At 41.2% G+C, this 22,951-nt stretch overlaps 1 long non-coding RNA gene across 2 annotated transcripts in view; it reads left to right on the top strand.

Annotated features, from left to right (window-relative positions):
* LOC120546199 overlaps positions 1-22,951 on the top strand; it is a 59,393-nt gene that overhangs the window by 10,015 nt on the left and 26,427 nt on the right. For both annotated transcript variants that reach the window (XR_005636829.1, XR_005636830.1), the window contains exon 3: positions 18,240-18,347. This is a non-coding gene — a long non-coding RNA (uncharacterized LOC120546199). The remainder of the gene's footprint in view (positions 1-18,239; positions 18,348-22,951) is intronic.

The following is a 22,951-nucleotide window of genomic DNA, read 5'->3' as shown; positions in this document are numbered from 1 at the left end:
ACTAAATTAGGCTATACAGCAGCATTTTAATAATAATAATAATAATAATAATAATAATGGAAAGTGAAGTAGGGACAAAAGCTTTATTGTCTGCTTTTAATTGAAGATTGAATTGAGGACACGATCAAATGGGATTATTATTTTACCCGGTGGGATTTATAGTACAAACCAGGCCATTGTCTGTCCAAGAATATAATGTGTGCATAATCTCATGTGTGTGGCTGGATCTTAGTGCATGTGGTCGACATGGATTACAATGTGCTTTTCATAGATAAAGATTTGTATTCTTATTCTTCAAGCAATAGGCTGTATGTGCATAAACATGAATATTCCCTTCATGTTTTGAGGAAATTTTAAATTCTTTTGTAGCCTACTGACTCCAGGGATAACTGAACTCTTGACCCTTGTTAATATAGCCTGCAGCGTCTTTATCTTGCATCTTCACTTTTATTCGAGAGATCTTTGCACCTCTTTATGTGTGAAAAGGGCAGTGAAAACATCAGAGGTCACATACTGTATCTGTTAAGTAAAAAAAGCTGTTTATAGTTAAGGGTGTTACGGCTGAGACCATGTACCGTGTCATAATGGCCTATGCATTAGCAGAATAGTGTGAGGAAATGGAACATATCGTTCTTAAAGAGTATTTATTTACGGAGCTGTACAAAAGCAAATAATGTTCAAGGCTCATGGACATTTTTCAAGAATAAATAAGAAGGTTATATTAGGGGTGGGCGATATGGACAAAAAATAATATCTCTATTTTTGCAGATTTTGACGATAACGATAATTAGACGATATCCTTTAAAATTGTGTTTTTAAAAGTCTGAGTTACTTAATCACTGATTATAATAATGGGCACAATGTTGAATGAAAACAGTTCTTATTTATTTTCTTTAAAATGTAAGTATTCAAGTAAAAAGTTGGATGCAACCTGACTGGCCCAGGTGAGGTAGAGGCGCAGTTCTGTATGCTAGGTTAGAGTATACATAGGCCTGTCGCGATAGTCAATAAATCGAGTTATCGCATGATAAGAAAAAATGAGCTCGATAATTTTTCCGGCCGCGATAATTTCCGTTTGCATGCTTGTTTATTTTCCTCGTTTCTCCCTCTCTCTCTCTACCAAAGAGACTGGAGGACCACTCTCGGTTCCTTAGCGTAACGAGTGAACCCTCTTGTCAGGCGCATGGTCTTTGTGTGGGCGGTAGGCTACTCCAGGCGGAGAGAGCGAGAGAGTTGGAGTTAAGGCGCCGTCAAAAAAAGAAAGTATATGAGCGATATCCACCGTGTTACTCGGCGTCCCGTTTTCTCCGTTTCATTCCAAACCACACAGCTGACAACCTGCAGGTGGAGACTGTGGAGACGGGCTCGGACATACACGCCGCTGTGGACTCTTCAGTCTCGCAAGCGGTTTCAGGAAAGTGGCTCCATGTGTCCGACAATGCACCGAACATTAACGGTACAAGCCTACAGCTGTCCGCGGACACGGAGTGTGGAAAGTGTGTGTGTGTATGTGTGTGTGTGTCGGCCCGCCCCCACGAAGCTCCGACCTGCAGAGGAGTAGATGCCGCACCTTCGCCAAAATGAAGGCTGAAAAACAGAACTATTTTGGTACATTTACTCGCCACGTGGCAGCTAGCCATACATTTAGATTTTATTTTTTTATTATATATTATTTAAATGTATATATTGTGTTAAATAATTGTAAAATGTAGTACAGAGTCTCTAGTCTGAGAACTTACGTGTCACAAACGGCAATTCCACAACTGTAGCCTACATCAGCGTGAAAGACGACATACCAAAGGAGATCAAAGACATATTGTGGATATTTAAAATGTCTTCCAGTTCCAGTGTTAAATATTCTTTAGAAATAAAAGTGTATTGATCTTTGAAAAGGTGTACCTGTAGTAGTAGTAGTAGTAGTAGTAGTAGTAGTAGTAGTAGTATTAGTATTAGGCCTATTATTATGCCATTATCATTATGCCATTATCATTATATTAGATGCAAATGGTCTCTCGATGAAAATATTATCGTTTATCGCAATAATTTCTGGGACAATTTATCGTCCAGCAAAATTTGTTATCGTGACAGGCCTAAGTATACATGGTCTAGTGTGTTCTTCCCTCTAGTAGCACAAGCTGCATGCTGGAAAAAGCTGGGGAGTACAGACTTTAAGGACGCCTTGTAAAAGTCCCCTGCTATAATATGTATCCCCTCCTGTACTTGTATAAATATACACCGACAGGAGAGCTAGTAGCTGCTGCACAATAGCGCGCCGCCATCTTTGTTGACATGAGTGAATGTGTAGCGTTCCAATGCGTGTTTTGAAGTGTTTTTTTCTAAGTAATTTAAATACTCGATAATGTCAATTTGCACATCGTTAACACAACAATGACGATATTATCGTAAATGATATATATCACCCACCAACGATATATATCAACGATATATATCGTTATATACATAGATTCTACATGGGCAACATATACATGGGCCACGGCTAGCCCCCAGCCAGCGACTAAGACAACCCAAACCCAGCCAGGACAATCACCAGCACTGGGACGACCAATACCAAAATGCTAATGAAAGAAAGTTTAATAATCCATCAGGGAACCGACCATATTGGACCCCAAGCACCTATAAATGTTCACAAGACATGATTCCCAGAATTCCTAAGTGAGGGGCACCCCCAATTCTGTCTCCCACTCAGTTCTTGACCTATCTGTGCTGGTTGCTTCATGGCTGATCACAGTCTGGTATAAGATTGCCACTGCTCTTTTGCTTCCTGGCCGAACCTTAGTTATGTTTTTGAGTGTGTAATGCCGGGGTATGTCTGCAAATGTAGACAAGCAAGACTTTATAAAATGCCGGATTTGCAGATATCGGAAAAGGTGTAAGGCTGGGGGGCTATATTTGTTCATTAATTGCTCAAAGGACATGAAGTGCCCCCCCCCGATACAAGTCCTTCAAACATTCCACTCCTTTTTCCCTCCAGTGAGCAAACACGGGCTCCGTCCCCGAAGGCATGGTTGTCGCAGATAGGGCTGTCTATGAACATATCTGGGGCTTTCAAATACAATTTAATCTGCTTCAAGAGTTTCAAAGAACTGTGTACTAGAAAGTTCCCTCCGTATAAAGATTTGTTTGTCTTAACAGGGCTGTTAAATAGGGCCGGGAGATAGGTCCCGCAGCAGGCTGATTGTTCTATAGAAAGCCAGGCTGGGGGTTCCCCAACCATGCTGAGAACATCCGAGAGGGGACACTAACATGTGAAATGTATTGTGTGACTGGTCAGCTACCAACACAATGTTGGGAATTGGTACAGATTCAATTATTAGTAGTTTATCAAAGATCTTTATCAATATTAATAAAGTTATGAATATGTGTATTCATAACTTTACCAAATTGACAACAATCAAAACAGGGCACCACCCTGAACTTCAGGGGCCAATAACTGAACTGTGAAAACAGTCTCAAAGGTGTAGGTGTACAGATCTTAATTAATTTGATTAATCTATCTTGTATCTTTTGTAAGGAACAAACGAAGGGTGAAAAATCGAGCACTGACCTGTAGAACCAGCTGTTATGACAATAGCATACAGAAATACCACACAACAACTTCTTGTTAAAGCCTAATAGGATTTATTTAACTTAAAAAATACTGATGTTCAATCAATAATTCTTCAATCATCAAATTCTATCAACTTGTTACAGTTCTAGCAAAACAAAACCACGTGTGTGTGGGTGTGGGTGTGGGACAGGAAGAGGGGTCGGAGTAGCGGAGTCACGTGGTTGGGTTGACCATGCGAAATCCAAGATGGCGGTTGGGGACCGCATGATTTGGGGCTATTTGTAAGTTTGGTACAAAAGCACAAGATGACTACTCCTAGCGTTGAAATGGCGGGGAACACCACAAGATTTCAACACGTGTTTCAGGCAAAGTGGGGGAACACACCACAGAGCGCTATAGCAGGCAAGGCCAGCTGTTCAAAATGGTGTGTGTATATGTGTGTGTGACTGACGAAAGAAAGGATTATTGTTTCGCTTGTGTAGTGACTAACTTCTCCGCGGCGGGAGGTAGCAATTACAGTTCCAACAAAAACTTCAACAATATCGTGATTAATGATTCATTCACAGCAAAACTGGGACGCGGCGGCCCGATCACATTAATGGCAAAACAATGGCAACAATAGCCTTCATTCATTAATAAAATGCACTGTTCTATATCTGCGCAGAACTATTAAGCCTCTTACTTTGTGCCTAGTCCGTTAGGTTGTCCGCCGGATTTTCCGCGGTGAGCAGAAACGGGTTAACCACTTGCCAGTGATTAACGAGACAGCTGTGTCCAGGGCAGTGGAGCGGAAAAGCTCAGTCGACTTTGAAGAAAAAGCAAAGCGTGATGTCCTTTTTCCTAAAAAAAACAGGGTTAATTATCCTCTCTGCAGATTTGGTGAGATACTGTTTAGTGTCTCACTAGGATCCCCTTGTATCATGAAAGATACAGAACAGCTCACTCGACCAGCAAATGATACTACTGATTATCGTACGTTGACCGCGTGCTTTCTTCAGCAACGGGTTGCAAGCGAAAAACGGTGAGAAATGGGTGACAGAGTTTTTTCCCTTCTGCGTTCAAGGAACCTCAGCCAATGTGACGTCAGGACCTCTCAGCCATTTTGAGCATCTTTTCCTCGTGGTTTGGTACTTTCGACCATTTTGAAGACTCTTTCACATGGAGGTGTGAATTCTTAGGCTTCTGAGATTACATGAAGGCCTTCCTCTTTGTTTGAGAAGGCCTGTGGCCTGCCTCATGTTGGCCACATGTGAATTCCTTTTGTCTCACTGGTCTGGTCCCAACAAAAAATAGAATCTAAGTGATTATGTGGGAAAAACTGCGGCTATTTCATTAGAATGACATGAATAAACGTTACAAAATGAAACGTTAAACGCTGACGGCGATTTAATGGCTGACGAAAGCCGACACATGGCGACGGTGCTGGACACATTGCAGAAACTAGGCCCAACTTAGACCAACGGCCAACGGTCGCCTTGGTGTGTCAGGGCCTTAAGCCTTAATTTCCTTACAAACGGCGATGATGATGTTGATGCATACAGTATAATGATTATGACAGCAACATATTAGATGGGCATTTTTAATCATGACAACAGTAAGTTTTTATTGATTATTTTTCATTGCTAAATGCGGGTGGTTTAGGGATATTTGTGATTCTGGCTTATAAGATTACACACTCAGCCATATGGAGAGTGAATGGAGATTAACAGAGGGTCTACTTATATGTTTGTATTTTTCCAGGATCATAGTATTGTGGGATTAAGTGTCATTCTTAGTCCCAGTGAGAAAAGATGCTGGACATCAAACAAAAGCAGTTTGATGTCAAACAGTCCAGAACAGGAGATTTTCCATCTACCACAACAGCATTTTGTGCATAAATATGGAATATCACTTGTGCATTGTGCCATGGTCTTTTTTTGTTACGCCTCTACGCCGGCGTCAGCTGTGGCCATAGGTGTTATGTTTTCAAGTGCCATTTTTAGTCCCAGTGAGAAAAGATGCTAGGCATCAAACAGCTTTTAGATGTCAAACAGCCTAGAACAGGAGTTTTATCAATTTTGCATTGTGCCATGGTCTTTTTTTTTTTTATTCCTCCACTTCGGTGGCAGCCGTGGCCAGAGGTATTATGTCTCAGGCTGTCTGTTCACCCGTCTGTTCCTTTATAGTGAGCGCAATATCTTAGGAACATTGAGGCTTGAGGGACAAAGGTCCAGTTGGACCCATGGATGAACTGATTAGGTTTTGGTGATCATGGTCAAGGTCACTGTTACCTCACAAAACATGTTTTTGGCCATACCTCAACTATGCTAATTATGACTAGGGTTGGGTACCGTTTGGATTTTTACGATTCCGATGCCGAACCGGTACTTTTAAAACGATTCCAATTCCTAAACCGATTCTTGAAAAATGACATAAAAGAAAGGCTTTTTATGGAGTTTTTTTTTTTTAAGTTACTTAAATATATAATAAGTAAACCTAAGTCACCTAACACACAAATACAATAATTTAACAAATAACAGTTACACTATTAACAAGTAACAACAAAATAAATGTTGAGTTGGTATGCCAACCAGCTTCAAACTTTAGCAGTTCTTTTGAAGAAAAATGACCATATTTACCTTCTCTGGCAAGATACTACACCTCTCCTGACTTATGGCATGTAGGCCTACTGCATAGGAGAAAACTCTCTCAGACGGTGTCCAAGAGATCTGTACACACCCAGGTATGAGTTTGAAAGGGCAGACAATTTGGGGAGGCTGTCTCGCCTCCCCCACCACCAGGCTACAGGCTCTTGTCCTGAACGATAGACTAGCAGAGTAAGTGTAATGTTTACTAGCGATCACGTGCAGTCAGTGAATGGTTAATATGCTTTTACGTCCGTTTTGGTGAGCCCAGAGGGAAAATATGGCATTTTAAAAGTAGCCTACATATACGGTAGCTAGCTAACGGTAGACTACAGAGAAAGTGTGATATTTTTACGTCCGTTTCGGAGCGTGTACAAAAAGCCGTCTATCAGCTGTGATTGTAGAGTGCATGTCGGGGGAATAGCGCAGACACGCGCTTCACACCGCGAGCGGGCACGTGCGCCACTCGGCAGAAAAGGGAGAAAGGAAAAAAAGAGTCTGCCGCTGTCCGGAGCGACAGAGGGAAAATATTTCAGTCGGAAACGAAATTCGCGTTCTAATCCGGTCCGAATACTACTGTTTGCGTAGGAACCGGTACCATAGTGGAACCGGGTTTCGGTACCCAACCCTAATTATGACAAAATGTCACATAAATGTCAAATAGAATAAAATTATGACTTGATGACATTTTATTTCTAAAAGGTCAAGGATCCACTTCACTGTAACATCATAATGTTCTACGAAAACATTTTTTTGAGGCGCCTGGGTAGGTCACCTGGTAGAGCAGGCACCCATATATAGAGGTTTACTCCTTGATGCGGCGGCCGTGGGTTCAGCTTTGCCCTGCGGCCCTTTGCTGCATGTCGTTTGCCCTCTCTTCCCCCTTTCATGTCTTCAGCTGTCCTATATAAATAAATAAAGGCCTAAAATGCTTTGATCTTGTCCATCCTTCTCTCTGCAACAAGCTGCCTATCTGCCACAGCTTGTTGAAGAGAGGGTGAGAAGGGTTATCCAAGATGACTTTGATTTTGTCCCTCGTCCTCCTCTCTGCCACTGCCTCCGTCTGCTCTGGCCCTTCCTGAAGAGGGCTTCACTGTTGTGAGCAGAGCCTGAATTGGACCAAAAAAAAGGTGCCGGTACTCCAACTCAGCAGTTGCATGACATGATCATCGCATGCGTCTTGGATATATTTACAGTATACGCAAGTCTTGGTAAGCTGTTTCTCTGGTAGTCCACCAATAGCTCATTGGTTTTGCTGATATTAGACTAAGCTTCAGAGGATTGTCATTGCACCATGTTGCGAAACTCTCTTTTATTACTTCACTGTAAAAATGGTGAAGACAGCATGTTTCTCACTGGAAGTTATTCACTGGATCTCAATATAGTTATAACAAATACAATAATAAAAAATACACTTAATACCTTTTTGTTAAATTCCTTCAAAATCTTCTATTATAATCTCTAATTATATGTATCTGGACCGACATGGATGTAAATGGCAACTTGACTGGTTGCCGGAGGCATATAACCGTGAGGCAGTAATTAGCTGTTTGAGTGTTTCTGTATCCCTGTGTGTGTTTGTGCATACTGATTAGGGGTGGGGGAAAAAAAACGATACAGCAGAGTATCGCAATATTTTCTGTGGCAATACTGTATTGATACACAGATGCCAAGTATCGATCTTTTATTATATATGTGTTGGTCAGTCTGTCTGCTTGACAATCTGATTTTGCAGCAACACAATTGAAGTGAGATGAACAAACAGAGACATGTATCTTTTTAGATAAAACAGATGTTGACAAAGTTTCCTTTTGGGGACATAATTTGAAATTGGGAAAAATTTGAAGTTGGAAAAAAGTTAATGAATTGCAATATATCGCAGAATATTGCAATATGTTTAAAATTGCAATAATATCGTATCGTGACATAAGTATCGTGATGATATCGTATCATGAGGCATCTGGTGATTCCCACCCCTAATACGGATGCACTAAATTGAATGTGGCTGTAAGCCTTCATCCAGTTATCAAGCATCTCCTTCTCTTGCTGGTGACGCAGCAGCGCCCCTTGCATTAATTCATCATTCTGTTTCCACCATGTCACTCACATCTGTTTTCATCTTTCCCCTTCTTACCCTGCTCTGAGGGTGTATTAGAATTAGAATCAGAATCAGAAAAGGTTTTATTGCCAAGTACGTTATTTACGCATACAAGGAATTTGTCTTGGTGTTGTTTGTGCATGTCACACATTCTCTAAATATAAGAAGGATCAGAAGAATATAAACAATATAAGTATACATATATACACAAAGTATGAAATAACTAAAAAATAAGAATAAGATAAATAAAATAAGTTAAGTAAAAATGAACGGTACAGCAGAGTAAGTACAGTGGCATGTAGAGCCAGAGGTGTAGTGTGGAGAGAGTCTGGCTGGGTTCTGGGCCTTGTTGATAAGGCTAGTGGCGGAGGGGAAAAAACTGTTCATGTGGCGTGTGACTCAAAGAGTTTGTGACCGGGGTGGGAGGGGTCAGCCACAATCTTTCCAGCTGCAGTCTGCCCTTGTCCTTGGCAGTGCTAGCAGCGTACCAGATGGTGATGGACGAAGTGAGGATGGACTCGATGATGGCTGTGTAGAAGTGCACCATCATTGTGTTTGGCAGGTTGAATTTCTTCAGCTGCCGCATGAAGTACATCCTCTGTTGTGCTTTCTTGATGAGGGAGCTGATGTTCAGCTCCCACTTGAGATCCTGGGAGATGATAGTTCCCAGGAAGTGGAAAGACTCCAGTGTCAATTGTGGAGCCACAGATGGTGATGGGGACAGGTGAGTCTGAGTTCTTCCTGAAGTCCACAACCATCTCCACTGTCTTTAGAGCGTTGAGCTCTAGGTTGTTTTGCTTGCACCAGGTCACCAGGTAGTCAGCCTCCCACCTGTAGGCGGACTCGTCTCCATCAGAGATGAGTCCGATGAGGGAGGTGTCGTCCGCGAACTTCAGAAGCTTGACGGACTGGTGACTGGAGGTGCGGCTGTTGGTGTACAGGGAGAACAACAGAGGAGAAAGAACACAGCCCTGGGGGGATCCGGTGCTGATGGTCTGTGAGTCGGAGACATGTTCCCCCAGTTTCACATGCTGCTTCCTGTCAGACAGGAAGTCAGTGATCCACCTGCAGGTGGAGTCAGGCACACCAAGCTGGGAGAGCTTCTCCTGAAGCAGAGCTGGGATGATGGTATTAAAGGCAGAGCTGAAGTCCACAAACAGGATCCTGGCGTCCTCATCACCAGTGTGTGACTGATCTGATGTGACCGAAATAAACATCGTAAACACATAAAAACATCTGCTCATTTTCACAGGCAAAGACTAATACAGGTGTGAACTGTATCTCCTGGCAACGGGAGTGCTCTTGCATTCAGGGAAGTGTTCTGCACAGGTGTGGTCTGGGGATGGCTCGCTCCTTCCTGCCCTATAAGGTGATTTTTGTTTTTGGCCAGGGAGGGACAGGTTAGCAAAAATGAGCCATCCCCAGACCACACTCGCAGATGATGGAAAAGTGGGTTACAATAGAAGCAACTCAAAGAAAAGAAGCATTTATGTTGATGAATTATCCTCTTGTTGCTTAGGAAAACACTGTCAATCCAACCCCAATACTAAAACAATGAATTAAACAATTCACACTTTTTTCATTAAAGAGGTAAAAGCGAAGCGCAGCAATAAAACACTTCCTCGAGTGCAAGCACGCCCCCATGGCCAGGGGATACAATTCCTGTCCTGTTGATTTGTCCTACCCTGTCAGATTTTCCTACCGTAACGCCAAACGGTCACAGAAAGCCCGGGCAGCAACATATGATGGGTAGTATGCATTGACTACACGCTGGCATGTACAGATCTTAAACGACTGAGCGTTTTAGTATAACAGTAGTCCTCAAATTTAAGCTAGCATAGGCTAATGTTACTCACCCTTCAATGGGCTCGCCAGTCCAGTGTCCTCTGTAACGTTGTCAGACGCTGTTCCCAGACACTGTTCCCAGACACGACTCCAAAACATTAGGCTGGCTGGTTGGTTTCAAGCCAATTATTTTGTCGACAGCATCGTACCAATGGAATTTATCCTTTATGTCTGATGAGCTACCAGCATCCTGTACCTTCAGAAACTGAACACGCACTTCTTTCAGCTTTTGATGGCACTGCTCAGTGGTTCTGTCATACCCATGAGCACGTAGGTAGTTTTTAATCTCTGAGTTCTTGTGGGTTGTATCCAGTTGTTCCTGTATACTCTCGTCTGTTCAAATTTCCAATAAACACTGCACTTCTGCCATAGACCAAAGTGTTCCCTTGCTGCCATGATGTTTGTAATGGAACAGTGGCATCAATAATCTTTAATTGGAAGCGGGCCAGGGTACAGTTAAGCCTACCGTGCCTGGGCACGGTACATAGATCACAATAGTCAAATGATCCAGACTTTGGGGTCAAACATGCTCAGGCACGGTTTAACTGGGCCAAGTCTGAGTATGCCCTAAGAGTTCACGATTTTGCAGTATATCCAATACTGACCAAGAGAGAAAAAATACACGATTGAAAAAATAAAGTAATTTTTCTTTTTTTTGCCATATGATAAAAACATTTTTTTATGATTTAGAAATCTATCCGTCAATGTGTTATATTCCCAACGGCTGTAATGTACAGTATTACAGTAACAGAGCATAAAATGACCTCTGTTAAGTTTACATCATCATCTCTTTTCAAATTGTAATTCCCGCGTTCACACGAGAAACCATCTACTGTATAATCATACTTTTACAAATATTTGCCAAGGGCTTATGCACTAATGGGGGAAGATGAATGATGAGTAAATGACAACAATACACTCTGATGTAATTTGAAATACAATCATTTGAGGAGAAGGAATAGCAGGCATCAGCTTAAATAACCACAGCCTGCTAGTGACTGCTGTAGCATGGCAACTGAAGCTGCAAACCTGGGGTCAGAGAGGTTATTTGCTTCTTTTATCCAAACCCATTTGGTTTACATTTAGCGGACTACTCCTATTCTTAAAGAAAGACGCAACAATAGCCTGTAGAAAAAGTGGAAGGACACAGGGCTGCAAAGGAGGTAATAAGTTCTCATGGAAGAAGGGGGAAATAAATTAAAAAATGTCTAATTGCGTGTCAATCACTGCTCATGCACACACATTCTTTCTCCCTTGTGAGGGGAGGGGCTTAGGAGACCGTTTTGGGCTTTAGCGGAAAGGGGGGAGGGACTGAGAAGTTGTCGATGTTCACATTTTTTGGCTAAGTCCTGGATCTTCGCAATCTCACCTACAGCACTTAATTGAATGTCATATGAGTTTGTTCTTTTAACCCATTTGCTGTCAGAATAGGGATCAATAACAGGAACGACAGGCGTGAAAAGGGAGTGCCTAGTGAGACATTGAGGGCTTATTGCCACATACCTCGCAAGCATTGTCACTGTTAGATAATCTTGAGGGCCTATTCCAAAGACCAGAGGCTATATAAATAGCTCCACGTTGATCTCAACAATAGACAAAACATGTCCACAAATCTCTCTGAACATGATGTCCTATGGATGTAAAGTTCTACATCTTGTTGGAGTATATGGAAAGAAAGTAGTGTTTCCCCTCTGTACTTGTCATCAGTCTGTTCTCAGTTTAGACTGACAGATCTATGTCTCTCAGCTATATTGTTATTCAAAAATACATAATATAATTGATGGAAACAAATCCTAATATTTTTTAATATTGTATAATGAAACTAGTTTTTTTTTTTTAAGATTCAAAGAAGTAATTTGAATTGAGCTTGATAGTCAAAGCTGCATAGCTACAAGACTAGGTATTGTGTATTAGTATAGACACAGGTATAAAGGTAGGTATTGAGCTCCTGCAGTGACATCGCCATCTAGTGCTGCACACCACATTAAATGAAAGAAGCAGTGCTGTATACAATCAGGTTTATACATGACAATATTATAATTAATTTATTATTTTTAAGGAATGAATGCATTTTTCATGAAATGAGGTCTGTTTCCACCTACTGATAACCAGTCTCACCTACTGTAAATTAAGAATTCCATTATCTTATTTCCATGGCTTGGAAAGTTTAATCTTTATTCTATTGTAGTATTCTCAGTTCTAAAACAGAAAATGTACCCATATACTCACCACAGGAGGTGGCGGTACTCAGTACCTTTTGAGTTCCAGCCCCTTTCCGGCACTGTTTGTGAGTCCAGTCCAGTTTTATTGATTTGGAAGGTACTTTTATGAGTACGCTCTTTTCACTTCCTCTCCATGGATGACACCCAGGACAGGATGCCTTCTGTTCCTCTGGTAGTCCATCACTAGCTTATTGGTTTTGCTGATATTAGGCTAAGCTTCAGGTGATTGTAATAACATCTTACCTAATTCATTATCCGTCTATGGAGCAGTTCCAGACTTTATACTTGATGACATCACAAATTTGAGTTTAAGCACTCGATTTGCGAGAGAGTTGTTTATGTTTACTAATAATTTTGCACTGTCTTAGACCATAGGAATAGCATGTATGAATTGTGAAAACGGGTGTAGTTCACCTTTAAGAGCTAGAGAAATATAGTGGCCATATAAGGCAATTACTTGTATTACATCCCCTGCTCACTTGTTTACATGCTAAACAATGGGATGTATCCCCATGCAACCTCAGCTCGACATTGCCTACATCACACTGACCATTGAAAGTGATGAGAAAAGTCTTAAAGGTCCCATGGCATGAAAATATCACTTTATGAAGTTTTTTAACATTAATGAGTTCCCCCAGCCTGCCTATGGTCCCCCAGTGGCTAGAAATGGCGATAGGTGTAAACCGAGCCCTGGGTATCCTGCTCTGCCTTTGAGAAAATGAAAGCTCAGATGGGACGATTTGGAATCTTCCCTTTATGACATCATAAGGGGAAAGGTTACCTCCCCTTTCTCTGCTTTGCCCGCCCAGAGAATTTGGCCCGCCCATGAGAAAGAGAGAGACATCATGGCTTGCAATGAGTGAAGCATGGCAGTTGGTCAAGGCCAAATTAATGCTAATTAAAAAAAGACCTGCTACAATGCAAATGCAAGATAATGTCGACAAGGACAAGCATTTTTTTCTAAGTCAGGTAACACTGAAAAAAACAGGAAGCCAGGTAGAGCAGTCAAACCTCGCCTTACAATCATTTCTTATGAATGATACATTTAAGACAGCATTTCATTTGTCAGAGTACCTTGGTATGTGCAATGGTGCACAATTGTCTCTGCTGGAGCAGCAGAGAACATGATTTTAAACGAAACCTCACTTTAATAATGCAGGATCTTCTGGAGGCCTCGGCATAATGTATCAACAGCTCCGTGTGGGGAGTTAAAGTCACTATAAGAATATGAAATCAAAAGAATCCTAAAGGAGGGTCATTCATAATTCAGTGATTTGTCATCTCAAACAGAGACACTAAGCTAGAGAAAGGCTTAGTCTGAGTTTGTCAGGGGTAAATGATGAGGAGTTACTGCTTATACGGATTTCTGCACAATACAGCCTGCATGAGATCTGTGTGTAATGTGAGACAATAAGACAATCAGCCCTTGTTTTCCAGGAGCTTTATATGGTATTTTAAAAGTTTGTTTAAGAGCATATAGAGCAGAAATCTACCTTCTTTTTCTTTCTTTTACTTTTGAGCAATGCAGAGACGTTTAAGCATTTATGACCGCTAAGCTTTAGAAACTTTTTCTTAATCAAAATTAACAAAAAAACGTCCAATTCACTTTTCCAGAACCCAAGGTGACATCTTCAAATGTCTCGTTTAATCTGACCAACAGTCCAAAACCCAAAGATATTTAACTTACTGCCATTGTTAGTTTAGGTAGTTCTAGGTTATTATTTTAGGTATTTCTGCTTCAAAAATTATAATACAGTTCAGTAGATGGTCAAAATTGTTGCTACTTAATTTTCTGTTAATCAATGAACCGACTAAATGTTTCAGCTCTAAACTTAACCACAGAGTAGAATACATGTAGGAAAAGAATAATTACGAGTCATTAAGTTGCAGTGTAGAATATCACCACTAGAGAGCAGGATTGCTCATCTCATTTATTACGTTCCCTCAAAGTACATATGTACAATTTTACAGTAGGATATTTCTGGCTTATATATTTGACGCAGTTATGGATTTAATGTTGCGCTAAAAATTGTACTTTGCTCCAGTCTGCTCTTTTATTCAGACATATCAATCTGACATGAAGATAAATGTTGTAGGGCAGAGATCTTCAACAGGGGGTCCGGGACCCCTAGGGGTCCCTAGAGTCACTGCAAAGGGGGGCCCCTCCAAATTATTGTCAATTTTTGAAAGTCTTTTCAAAAATTAAAAAGTCTTAACATGAATCCAACATATTATTAGCAAATATCAATCTGCACTGATGGTAGGCTTACTGGCCTATAGGTAAGGTAGTCACTAAGGTAGCCATCCACAGATGCAGTTCATCCTAAGGATTTACTGTGCCACATGTATGTTTTAAAATTTAAAATGTAACTTATAAAATTATGCCAACAATTATAAGGCTTTTTTAAAAGCTTAGTATTCTATGCAAAAAAAAAGGTATGTAAAAAGGCTTTAGGCTACCCTACACGTAATTGTAGGCCCAGTTTATTATGCAACTTCAATTTATACAATATATGTAGTAGGGGGTCCCTGCTCCATCTCTCTTTCAGTTAAGGGGTCCTTGGTTTAAAAAAACGTCGAAGACCCCTGTTGTAGGACATTACATGCAAACCTAATTTATCTGTAACTGGGAAGATTATAATAACTGTGAACATCACTGGGTACAAATTCATGAGACAGCAGATTCCCATATGCTCATATATTATATTACATTATATAGTAGATTATAAACTTTAATTTAATTCTAAATATTCAAAATGACAAAGAATGAAGACAAATTTTCTTTTGAATTTTCGGAAACGGTGTATAATTTGTCAGATCCTAATCACTCATGTTGGTCTTGTATCATGTTAAAGAAGCCACAATCTATTAAGTAAACCACAACAATCCTAATGTATTTCCACTCCTATCTTGGCACTGCAAATAATCTCTTGCTGAAATGTATTGGTGTCAGCATTCTGTGACCACTAATGCAGATAAAGTTTCAGTGTTTATTTTTCGCATAAATAATCACACTCATTCTGTTTAAAAAAAATAAATGAAAAATCCCTGAATGCTCAGGAGAGGCATGATAAATTTAGTTTCCATGTGAGGGAGTAAAAACAACTTTGACAGCAGCGGTGTTTTAACAGGGTAAGTGAATTTTGGCACCACCAAAGGCACATTTTCTGTATTTCTTTTTCAGAGGGTACATACAACTCAGCTTAATCAAGGCTGCTGCGCACAAAGGGGGTATTTGTTTAATCATTTTGGCACTGACAGAGGTATGCACAGACAACCTGGACACACAGCCGCTGCTTGTGTGGTGTTAGTGTACATGTTTCTGTGAACATGTGTGCGTTTCTTCAATGCAGTTGTGTGTCTGCTTCTACTGTATCTGTATGCATGCAGCTATAATAATTTGTATTTGTAATCTGAGAAAAAAGCTGCATTTTGAAAAGCCGCAGAAAAGAGAGATTGTAAATCCGATATGGTTGATACGATTTCAGATACTTTTGTGGATTGTGACACGTCTGAGACAACGGCTAAATCAACAAGACTAACAGTCTGCAGCAAAGCGGCTCTGTCTGGCTGTGCTTTCAGCTAAATGCTAACTTTGGGATGCTAACATGCTCACAATGACTTGGCTAGCATGCTGATGTTAATCAGGTATAATGTTTACCATGTTCAGCATCTTAGTTTAGTGTGTAAGCGTGCTTACATTTGGTAATTGGCACCAGCCTCAGTACTACTGAGCATGATGGAAATGGTATTCGTTTAGCAGGTATTTGTTCATAAACTATGAAGTATGGGAGAGGCTGGAATTTTGACCTCGTGATGGCACTAGGCTAGATGAAAAGTCATGGGATCACCATAAATGTTACATTTCATCCTGAGGGCAACATTAATATTTCCATTGTTGTCAATCAAAACCACAAATGTCAACCTAATAGTGACACTAGAGGAAAAGTCAGTGGATTTCTCCTCTGGGCGCCATGCATATCTGTTCTAAATGTCATGGCAATCTATCGAATAGTTGGTATGATATTTCACTAAAAAACACTACTGTAGCATGGCTTGCACTAGCCATGGGGTAAAAGAAATAAGTGTAAATGTGTGCGTTTCTTGCTACATGCATTTTTCTGCATTTCTGTATGGTTAATGTTTATGCAAAGTAGCAGCTTTATTGCAATTGTCTCAGAAATCTTTAAAACAATTGATCCTAGATCTTATTTCACTAGCTGTATATGTCTGTGTAAGGGGGGCAGACAACACTTCAAATGTATAGTAGCTACCCTTTAGCCTTTCATGTTAAAGCTGTTATTTGTTATTTGCAGCACAGTTTCCAACAAAGGTCTAACCATAATCAGACCCAACTTGAAAAGTGGGGTGCCATTATGACCTGCTGTATGAATTATCCACTCACTGCTAGCTGAGGCCCTGACGGCACACTGTCAGCACAACGTCCACTTCTACTGTACGCCGCCAGCCTTTGAGCAAAAGAGAAACCATGTGAGGAACCCGATCTCTGTTGACACAGTGTTTAAATGACAGTATTCCAGAAACACAGAGGTGGTGGGCCTCCTCTAGGGACTTGTACGAGCCGGCAGCTCCTGTGTACAGTTTAAATAGCTTGTAGATGATCAGAAGGATTAAATGGTCAAGGGATAAAACCACAAAGGGGTGCTCTGCTCCGTGCGAAAACATTAAGGTGCTCATTATGATTACTTACGACCTGTTGACTCACTAAAATTGCTGTGAAATTGGCCATACTGCTGAGGAATGCTGCGCCCAGACAGACAGTAATTGCATTTCCTGTTAGTCTCTGAGTTTGTCTCTCTCTATCTGTGTGTGTGTGTGTGTGTGTGTGTGTGTGTGTGTGTGTGTGTGTGTGTGTGTGTGTGTGTGTGTGTGTGTGTGTGTGTGTGTGTGTGTGTGTGTGTGTGTGTGTGAGACACTGAACACCTCTTTCAGCTGCCCTTGATCATAGAGTGTAGACTGAACTGACCGCAATACAGACAGTCAAAAGAGATGAAGCGACATTGCACACATTACACTAGTCACATATGAAGCGAAACTTTTTAAAAGAATGTTTTTCATTAGGATTTTATCATCATAACGAAAACCGTTTTGCAAAGGCCTCACAAATTGACATGACCCTATATTAGGTCGAACTTGACTTTACAGGACTTTTTGATGTCATTGATTGCCAGGAGAGTATTTACCTTTTCATTTACCTTTTTTTTTTTTTCACATAAGTGCACATATAAAAAGCTCCTACTGCATCCCGGCCTCCTAATGGCACTGAGCTGAGGGAACAAGCTCACTCCTCCATGTCCTGTTTGATACAACTGGGTTTTGGGTGTATGCCATTACTAGGGGCTTGGCAGGATGCAGTGACTCGCTGAGGTTTGAAACCCCATTAAATATTGTCACTTTATTTTAAGCAGCTGCCACACTTGTGAGCCCCACATCCTTCTGGTAAACTAATCAGAACCCCAGAGCTGGCCGGGGATTGGCCAAACGACATTCATACTGTGAATCTGAGTTGTTAAAGTTTGTTTCCCCTAGATGAGTTCAGGGTAATGAATGCTTTAAATTTTCTTGTCAGCTGAAGTAAAGGCGTCTTTCCGGCGTGTTATGTCTTGAGACGCTGGGAAGATTATTTATGAAATTTTCACTGCATACCTGAGAAAACCATGACGGTTGTGTGTGGGCCAACTCATAATCCCAACTAGATTTAGGGAATTTGCTACAGCTAGACACTTTATAGTACAGTAATTCTCCCTCTTTTGTCCGCTCATAGCCACATTTCCATCAGTGTTTCCTTGTCATATGTCTGTCCACAGTGTACACTTTTATTGAATGATTGTTTAATGGACATATCTTCTTTATTGATACAGAGAGGATCATCAGAAAAGATGATGAAGCAGAACCAAGGAGGGGACCTGGACTCCAAACGGCATTTCCCATGTGCCTGAGCCTAGTGCAAGACACATCGTGTGAAAGAGGTCAGTGACATAAAACTGGATTTATAGTCGACGCGATGAGTTACTGTTAACAGTCTCACTGTAGATACCTACGACATATGTTGAGATTTTTACTTCAGCGTCAGATTCGACCCGTTGATAGCACCACCTTGTATAGGAGAATAGGAGACTACTTTCATTCATTCATAGAGAACAGCGATATCGGTGAGCAGAAATTTTGGAGTGTAAATGGCTTTACTAGATGTGTTACTTAAAGCTACATTGTGTAAGAATTTCTCCCATCTAGCAGTGAAATTGTATATGACAACCAACTGAATATTACTTTCTAGCCCTTCCCATTTCGAGCACGTTTTAACTCCTGTGGTGGCCGAACCCGAAATTAGCTCTTAGTATCTCCATTGTTTACACGCAGTCACTCCAATTGGTCTTGTTGCTTTGCCTGTCGTGTTGTTGTTTTAATTCTCGGCGCTACATGGCGGCCGTCATTCGAGCGACTCGCTCGCATGTATTCTGAATGATTCTGAATGGCAGATTCTACGCTTGCGAGAATACTTTGATTAGTTGGTGGAAGTAATATGAATGAATGTTGGATTCAAACCCGGGCCGCTGCAAAGGACTCAGCCTACATGGGGTGCACGCTCTTACTGGGTGAGCTAGAGGTCGCCCCAGTATCAACTATTTTTACTGGCATTGGAAACAGTATTTCGCAGTATCCCTGACATGTAGTTCGAATTTTGAGGACATGCACGTCTAGCTATAATGTGGGTATAGCTGCTACGGGTGTAGGCTCTGCAGCTACGCTGTAATCCCTTAACTTGCAACCATAAAGCATGATGATGTCATCCAGGCGATAGAATATCTAGAAGTACTATGGCAGCTGGTTTTACTGTTTAAGTCTTTAAGATGTTTTGCCCCATTGCGCCAGAGTGGTTTGTTAACACACTGAGAAGCTGTCATTGGAAACTAAGGGCAGGCACTTAAAAAAAATACCTGGCTGGTGATTGGATGAACCATCTATCACGTCCATCAGTGTTGTTTTGAATGAACAGCCGTCACACACACCTAAACCACGCCCATAGCTGCCAGTAGCTTCTCAACAGATGCTGATTGGTTTGTTCGCTGCTGTTCGGACACAAGTACTTGAAGCCTGACAACATGGATTTTCGTGTGATATTGTGATATCCCGAGAATCCAACTGCTGTGCAAGGTTAAGTTTCGCCCCTGGTCTGAAAAGTTGGTCTTCAACAGTTATTTCAAGATACCTGTCAAAACGGATGTTGCCTCTTGGATAAGTTACAAAAAGACTTCAAAACTAAAACTTCTAGATGTCAGTTTTAGTAAAAGCACACAAGTGTTCACTCTCACGTTAGTTTTGTTGGTCTTCACCTACTCCTGTGGAAAAATATGCAACAGTTTTGGGCTCTTCTATCATGTCCAAGGGTCAAAATGAGGTTTGGTCATCTAAATGGGTGCGGTCTCGTTTTTTATCTGCTAAGTGCTCAATAGCCTGAAAGGCTCTAAAAGGCTAAAGCTTGGGGAAGAACTGCAAAGCCTGCGATAAACCCCCTGTGGTTTATCGCAGTGTTATCCCTCTCACATTCTAATTAGTAATTTCATCCACTGTTTGTATAAAAAGGTTGAGCAACTTGAACTCAAACCAAGTCCATAAAATGAAAAATGACAAACATTTACACATAGGTTTTACAGAATGAGATGGCTACTGTACAGCAGTGGCTTACAATACTCTGTTTTAATATTTCTGTCTCTTTCTGGTTCTCTTAAAGAGCCACGCACACACATACACAAAATCACACAAACACACACTCTCATGTATGTGGAACGGTTTTGTCTCGCTTGCTGGACATCAAGCTGGCAATTTAGTCCTTATAGCATGCAGATGGTTGGTGTCACTCCAAGGTAAACCTCAGCTCTGCCAGACAGAGTGCACACTACCTGCCAGCAGCCTCAGCTCTATCATGGTCTAGTAGCGTCCACCAACCCTATGCTTCGTAGTGGGCGTCTGCCTAGCAAATCCATACACACAGTCTAGTTCCTGTTGTGCCTCTGTCCCCAAACGGCTAGAGATGAGTATAAACAAGCCCAGAAACCCAGCTGTTTATTGTTAAAGGTATATGCAGTCAAGGCCTAGCGACAGGGGTGAAAACGCGACTGTTTATTTTATATCCAGTTCTAAAGTGTGCCTGGAGACACACGGAACAGGATGAATAACACATTTAAGAGGAAAGAAAAGACTAAAAAGCTAAATAATCAACACTGGAGCAGAAAGATGGAGGGGGTGTGCAGAGGAATTTTGGCAGAATTTTGCAACAGCAGCACAAAATTGCAAGACCAAAATGTTAGTAAAAACATGTCCTCTCAGTGCTTTATAAAAAATATTTTAGAAATGGGGGGGGGGAGAAAGGCGAAACGGTTTTGTTTTTGTCTATGAAAGTTAAAATGTTTGGCTAGGCTGAGTGCCAGCGTGGAGGACGGCCTGCTGTAGTTCCCCTGTTCTGGTGGGCCATGAAGCAAAGGTCAGCTAAGTCTGCTGAAATCAAATCCAGTGTCTCCCACCCGCAACAACAATGTGGCAGAATGGCCCAAGGGTAATGACATGATTATGTTGTTGTGTTCTGGGCTAAATCTAACGAGAAGTTCGAGCTCTGCCCTCGCTGTCTCTCTGGATTACATAGACATGCAAGGCCTGTCTAAGCAAAAGCCAGGTGCCTTATCCTATCGCCTTGTGTGGCACAGAAACTGCTGAATTAGCAGAACCTTGCCAATTCTTGGCAGTCTGGTGCACTAAAGCGATCTCTTATCCTCTTTCATGTTTGAAACCTGCTCGACATCTCTGTCAAACAGCCCTACAGTATTCAGACCTGATGACAAAAGCAGATATACTGTAATGGTAAAATACCTTTATAAATGATATCGTTCCTGCAAAATGCTAAAACGAAATCCGTTTTAGACTTGATAACACATCTGCTCAGTGCAACATGAAATTGAACTTCAGACTGGAAGGTCGCTTGGTTGCAAACAGGAGATATACGGTAATGGGGCCTACAGTACACGCCAGTGGGTGTAAAAACTGTTTGAAATGTTACACTGTTACAAGAGATTGCTTAATCAGAATGAGCCATGGTTTTCAGATGGTATTTAGATATGTAATGCTAACAAATGAGGCTTTTCTATTATTGTAACAGGCTCTTAATGTTATTTCAGCAGCCAAGTCTGTCTCTTTCTAGTGGTAAAGGGAGCCTAGACAGTTTCCTGAGGCATGGACTAAGCATGTTTGTGTAAGCACATTCTCTTCTTAGCGTGTAATTGCGATATTATTGCCATGAAATATTGGTATGCAAAGTCCACGAATTCAGCGTTCGACATGGCAGCAGTTTGTATCTTCAATACGTTGCATGACTTTTGTTACATTTGAATTTGGAGTCTCATTAAGCTGCACTTCTGGATCTTCTTAAAATCAGTGCAGACACCTCTTGACCACAGTATTCATTTTGACAAACTAAGATAATTGCCGAAGACTGCTATCAGTGATCAGATTTGGACCACTTTTGATGTAAACTCAGTCCAAATTCTGGGCACGTAACCATTTTTGCAGATTAAATCTACCCTCAGCGGTTTACTTTCTATATGTTCTTTTTTTCAGTTTTTCCTTTCACCTCACACACCTCTCAGCTCTACATCAAGGAATGCATTTTTTTTAGTCACGCCCCTGCACTCCTGACAGGTAGCGACTACATGAGAGGACAGTTTGTCCTGCAGAGCTATGCTAGCTGCAGGGGCCCATGTTTGGCTTGGATGCCAATGAATAACATTGTATGGAGAGAGGAAATTAAAAATGCAGGGTTGTAATTTACTGGAGAGGGGAACTGATTTAAAAGCTTTTTTTTTCTTCTTCTTGCTGCTTTGCTTGAAGTTTTCCAAATCTGCCACAGCCGAGTGTGAACTGAGCTTCGTTTTACTGGCAATAACAAGCCAGACAACGCTGCAAGTTCTCTCTACCTTAACCCCTCTTACCATTACGTATTGGCGAACACACACCCATTCTAAGGTAAGCTTTCATGAAATCGAAATGCTAGACATGCCTAACTGATTTCACATCTGAAATAAAACGCAGCTTTATGCTATCATGGGAAATGCAAAGGTATTTCCTCCTGCAGTTAGACTATGTTTGTGCTATTTGCTGGCTAGCCAGAGCAATGAACGATGTCATGAGCAACATTTTTTGATTTTTGGTCTCGCAGTGAGCATGTGCCTGCCTGTGGTCGCTGTGGGTGGTTCCCTGGTGTGACACAGGTAACAACAGATTAATAGTGTAATGAATCTAACTTTACAAGGCAATCAAGCTTCCATGAAATTGGAACTCCTGCCTTTAGTCCCTAGATTTAAGCACGCCAATGAACTATAACACTAAAAACGGTAGTGTTTTTCGTTTCTTCTCCATTATCTCGGACTGTGTGTTGAGGGCAATCCTAACATTGACTAATGACAATGAAAGAATTGCAGATTAAGACAGAGTACCTCACCCTGGCTAGCTGCTGTGTTAAAGGAAACTGCTCTCAAATTTTTTTTACGGCTTTCTCCCTTTTATAAACCTCAAATTTGCTGCT

The sequence above is a fragment of the Perca fluviatilis genome, chromosome 18 (genome assembly GCF_010015445.1).
Source record: "Perca fluviatilis chromosome 18, GENO_Pfluv_1.0, whole genome shotgun sequence".
NCBI lineage: Eukaryota > Metazoa > Chordata > Actinopteri > Perciformes > Percidae > Perca > Perca fluviatilis.
This window is presented reverse-complemented; position numbering and strand designations above follow the sequence as displayed.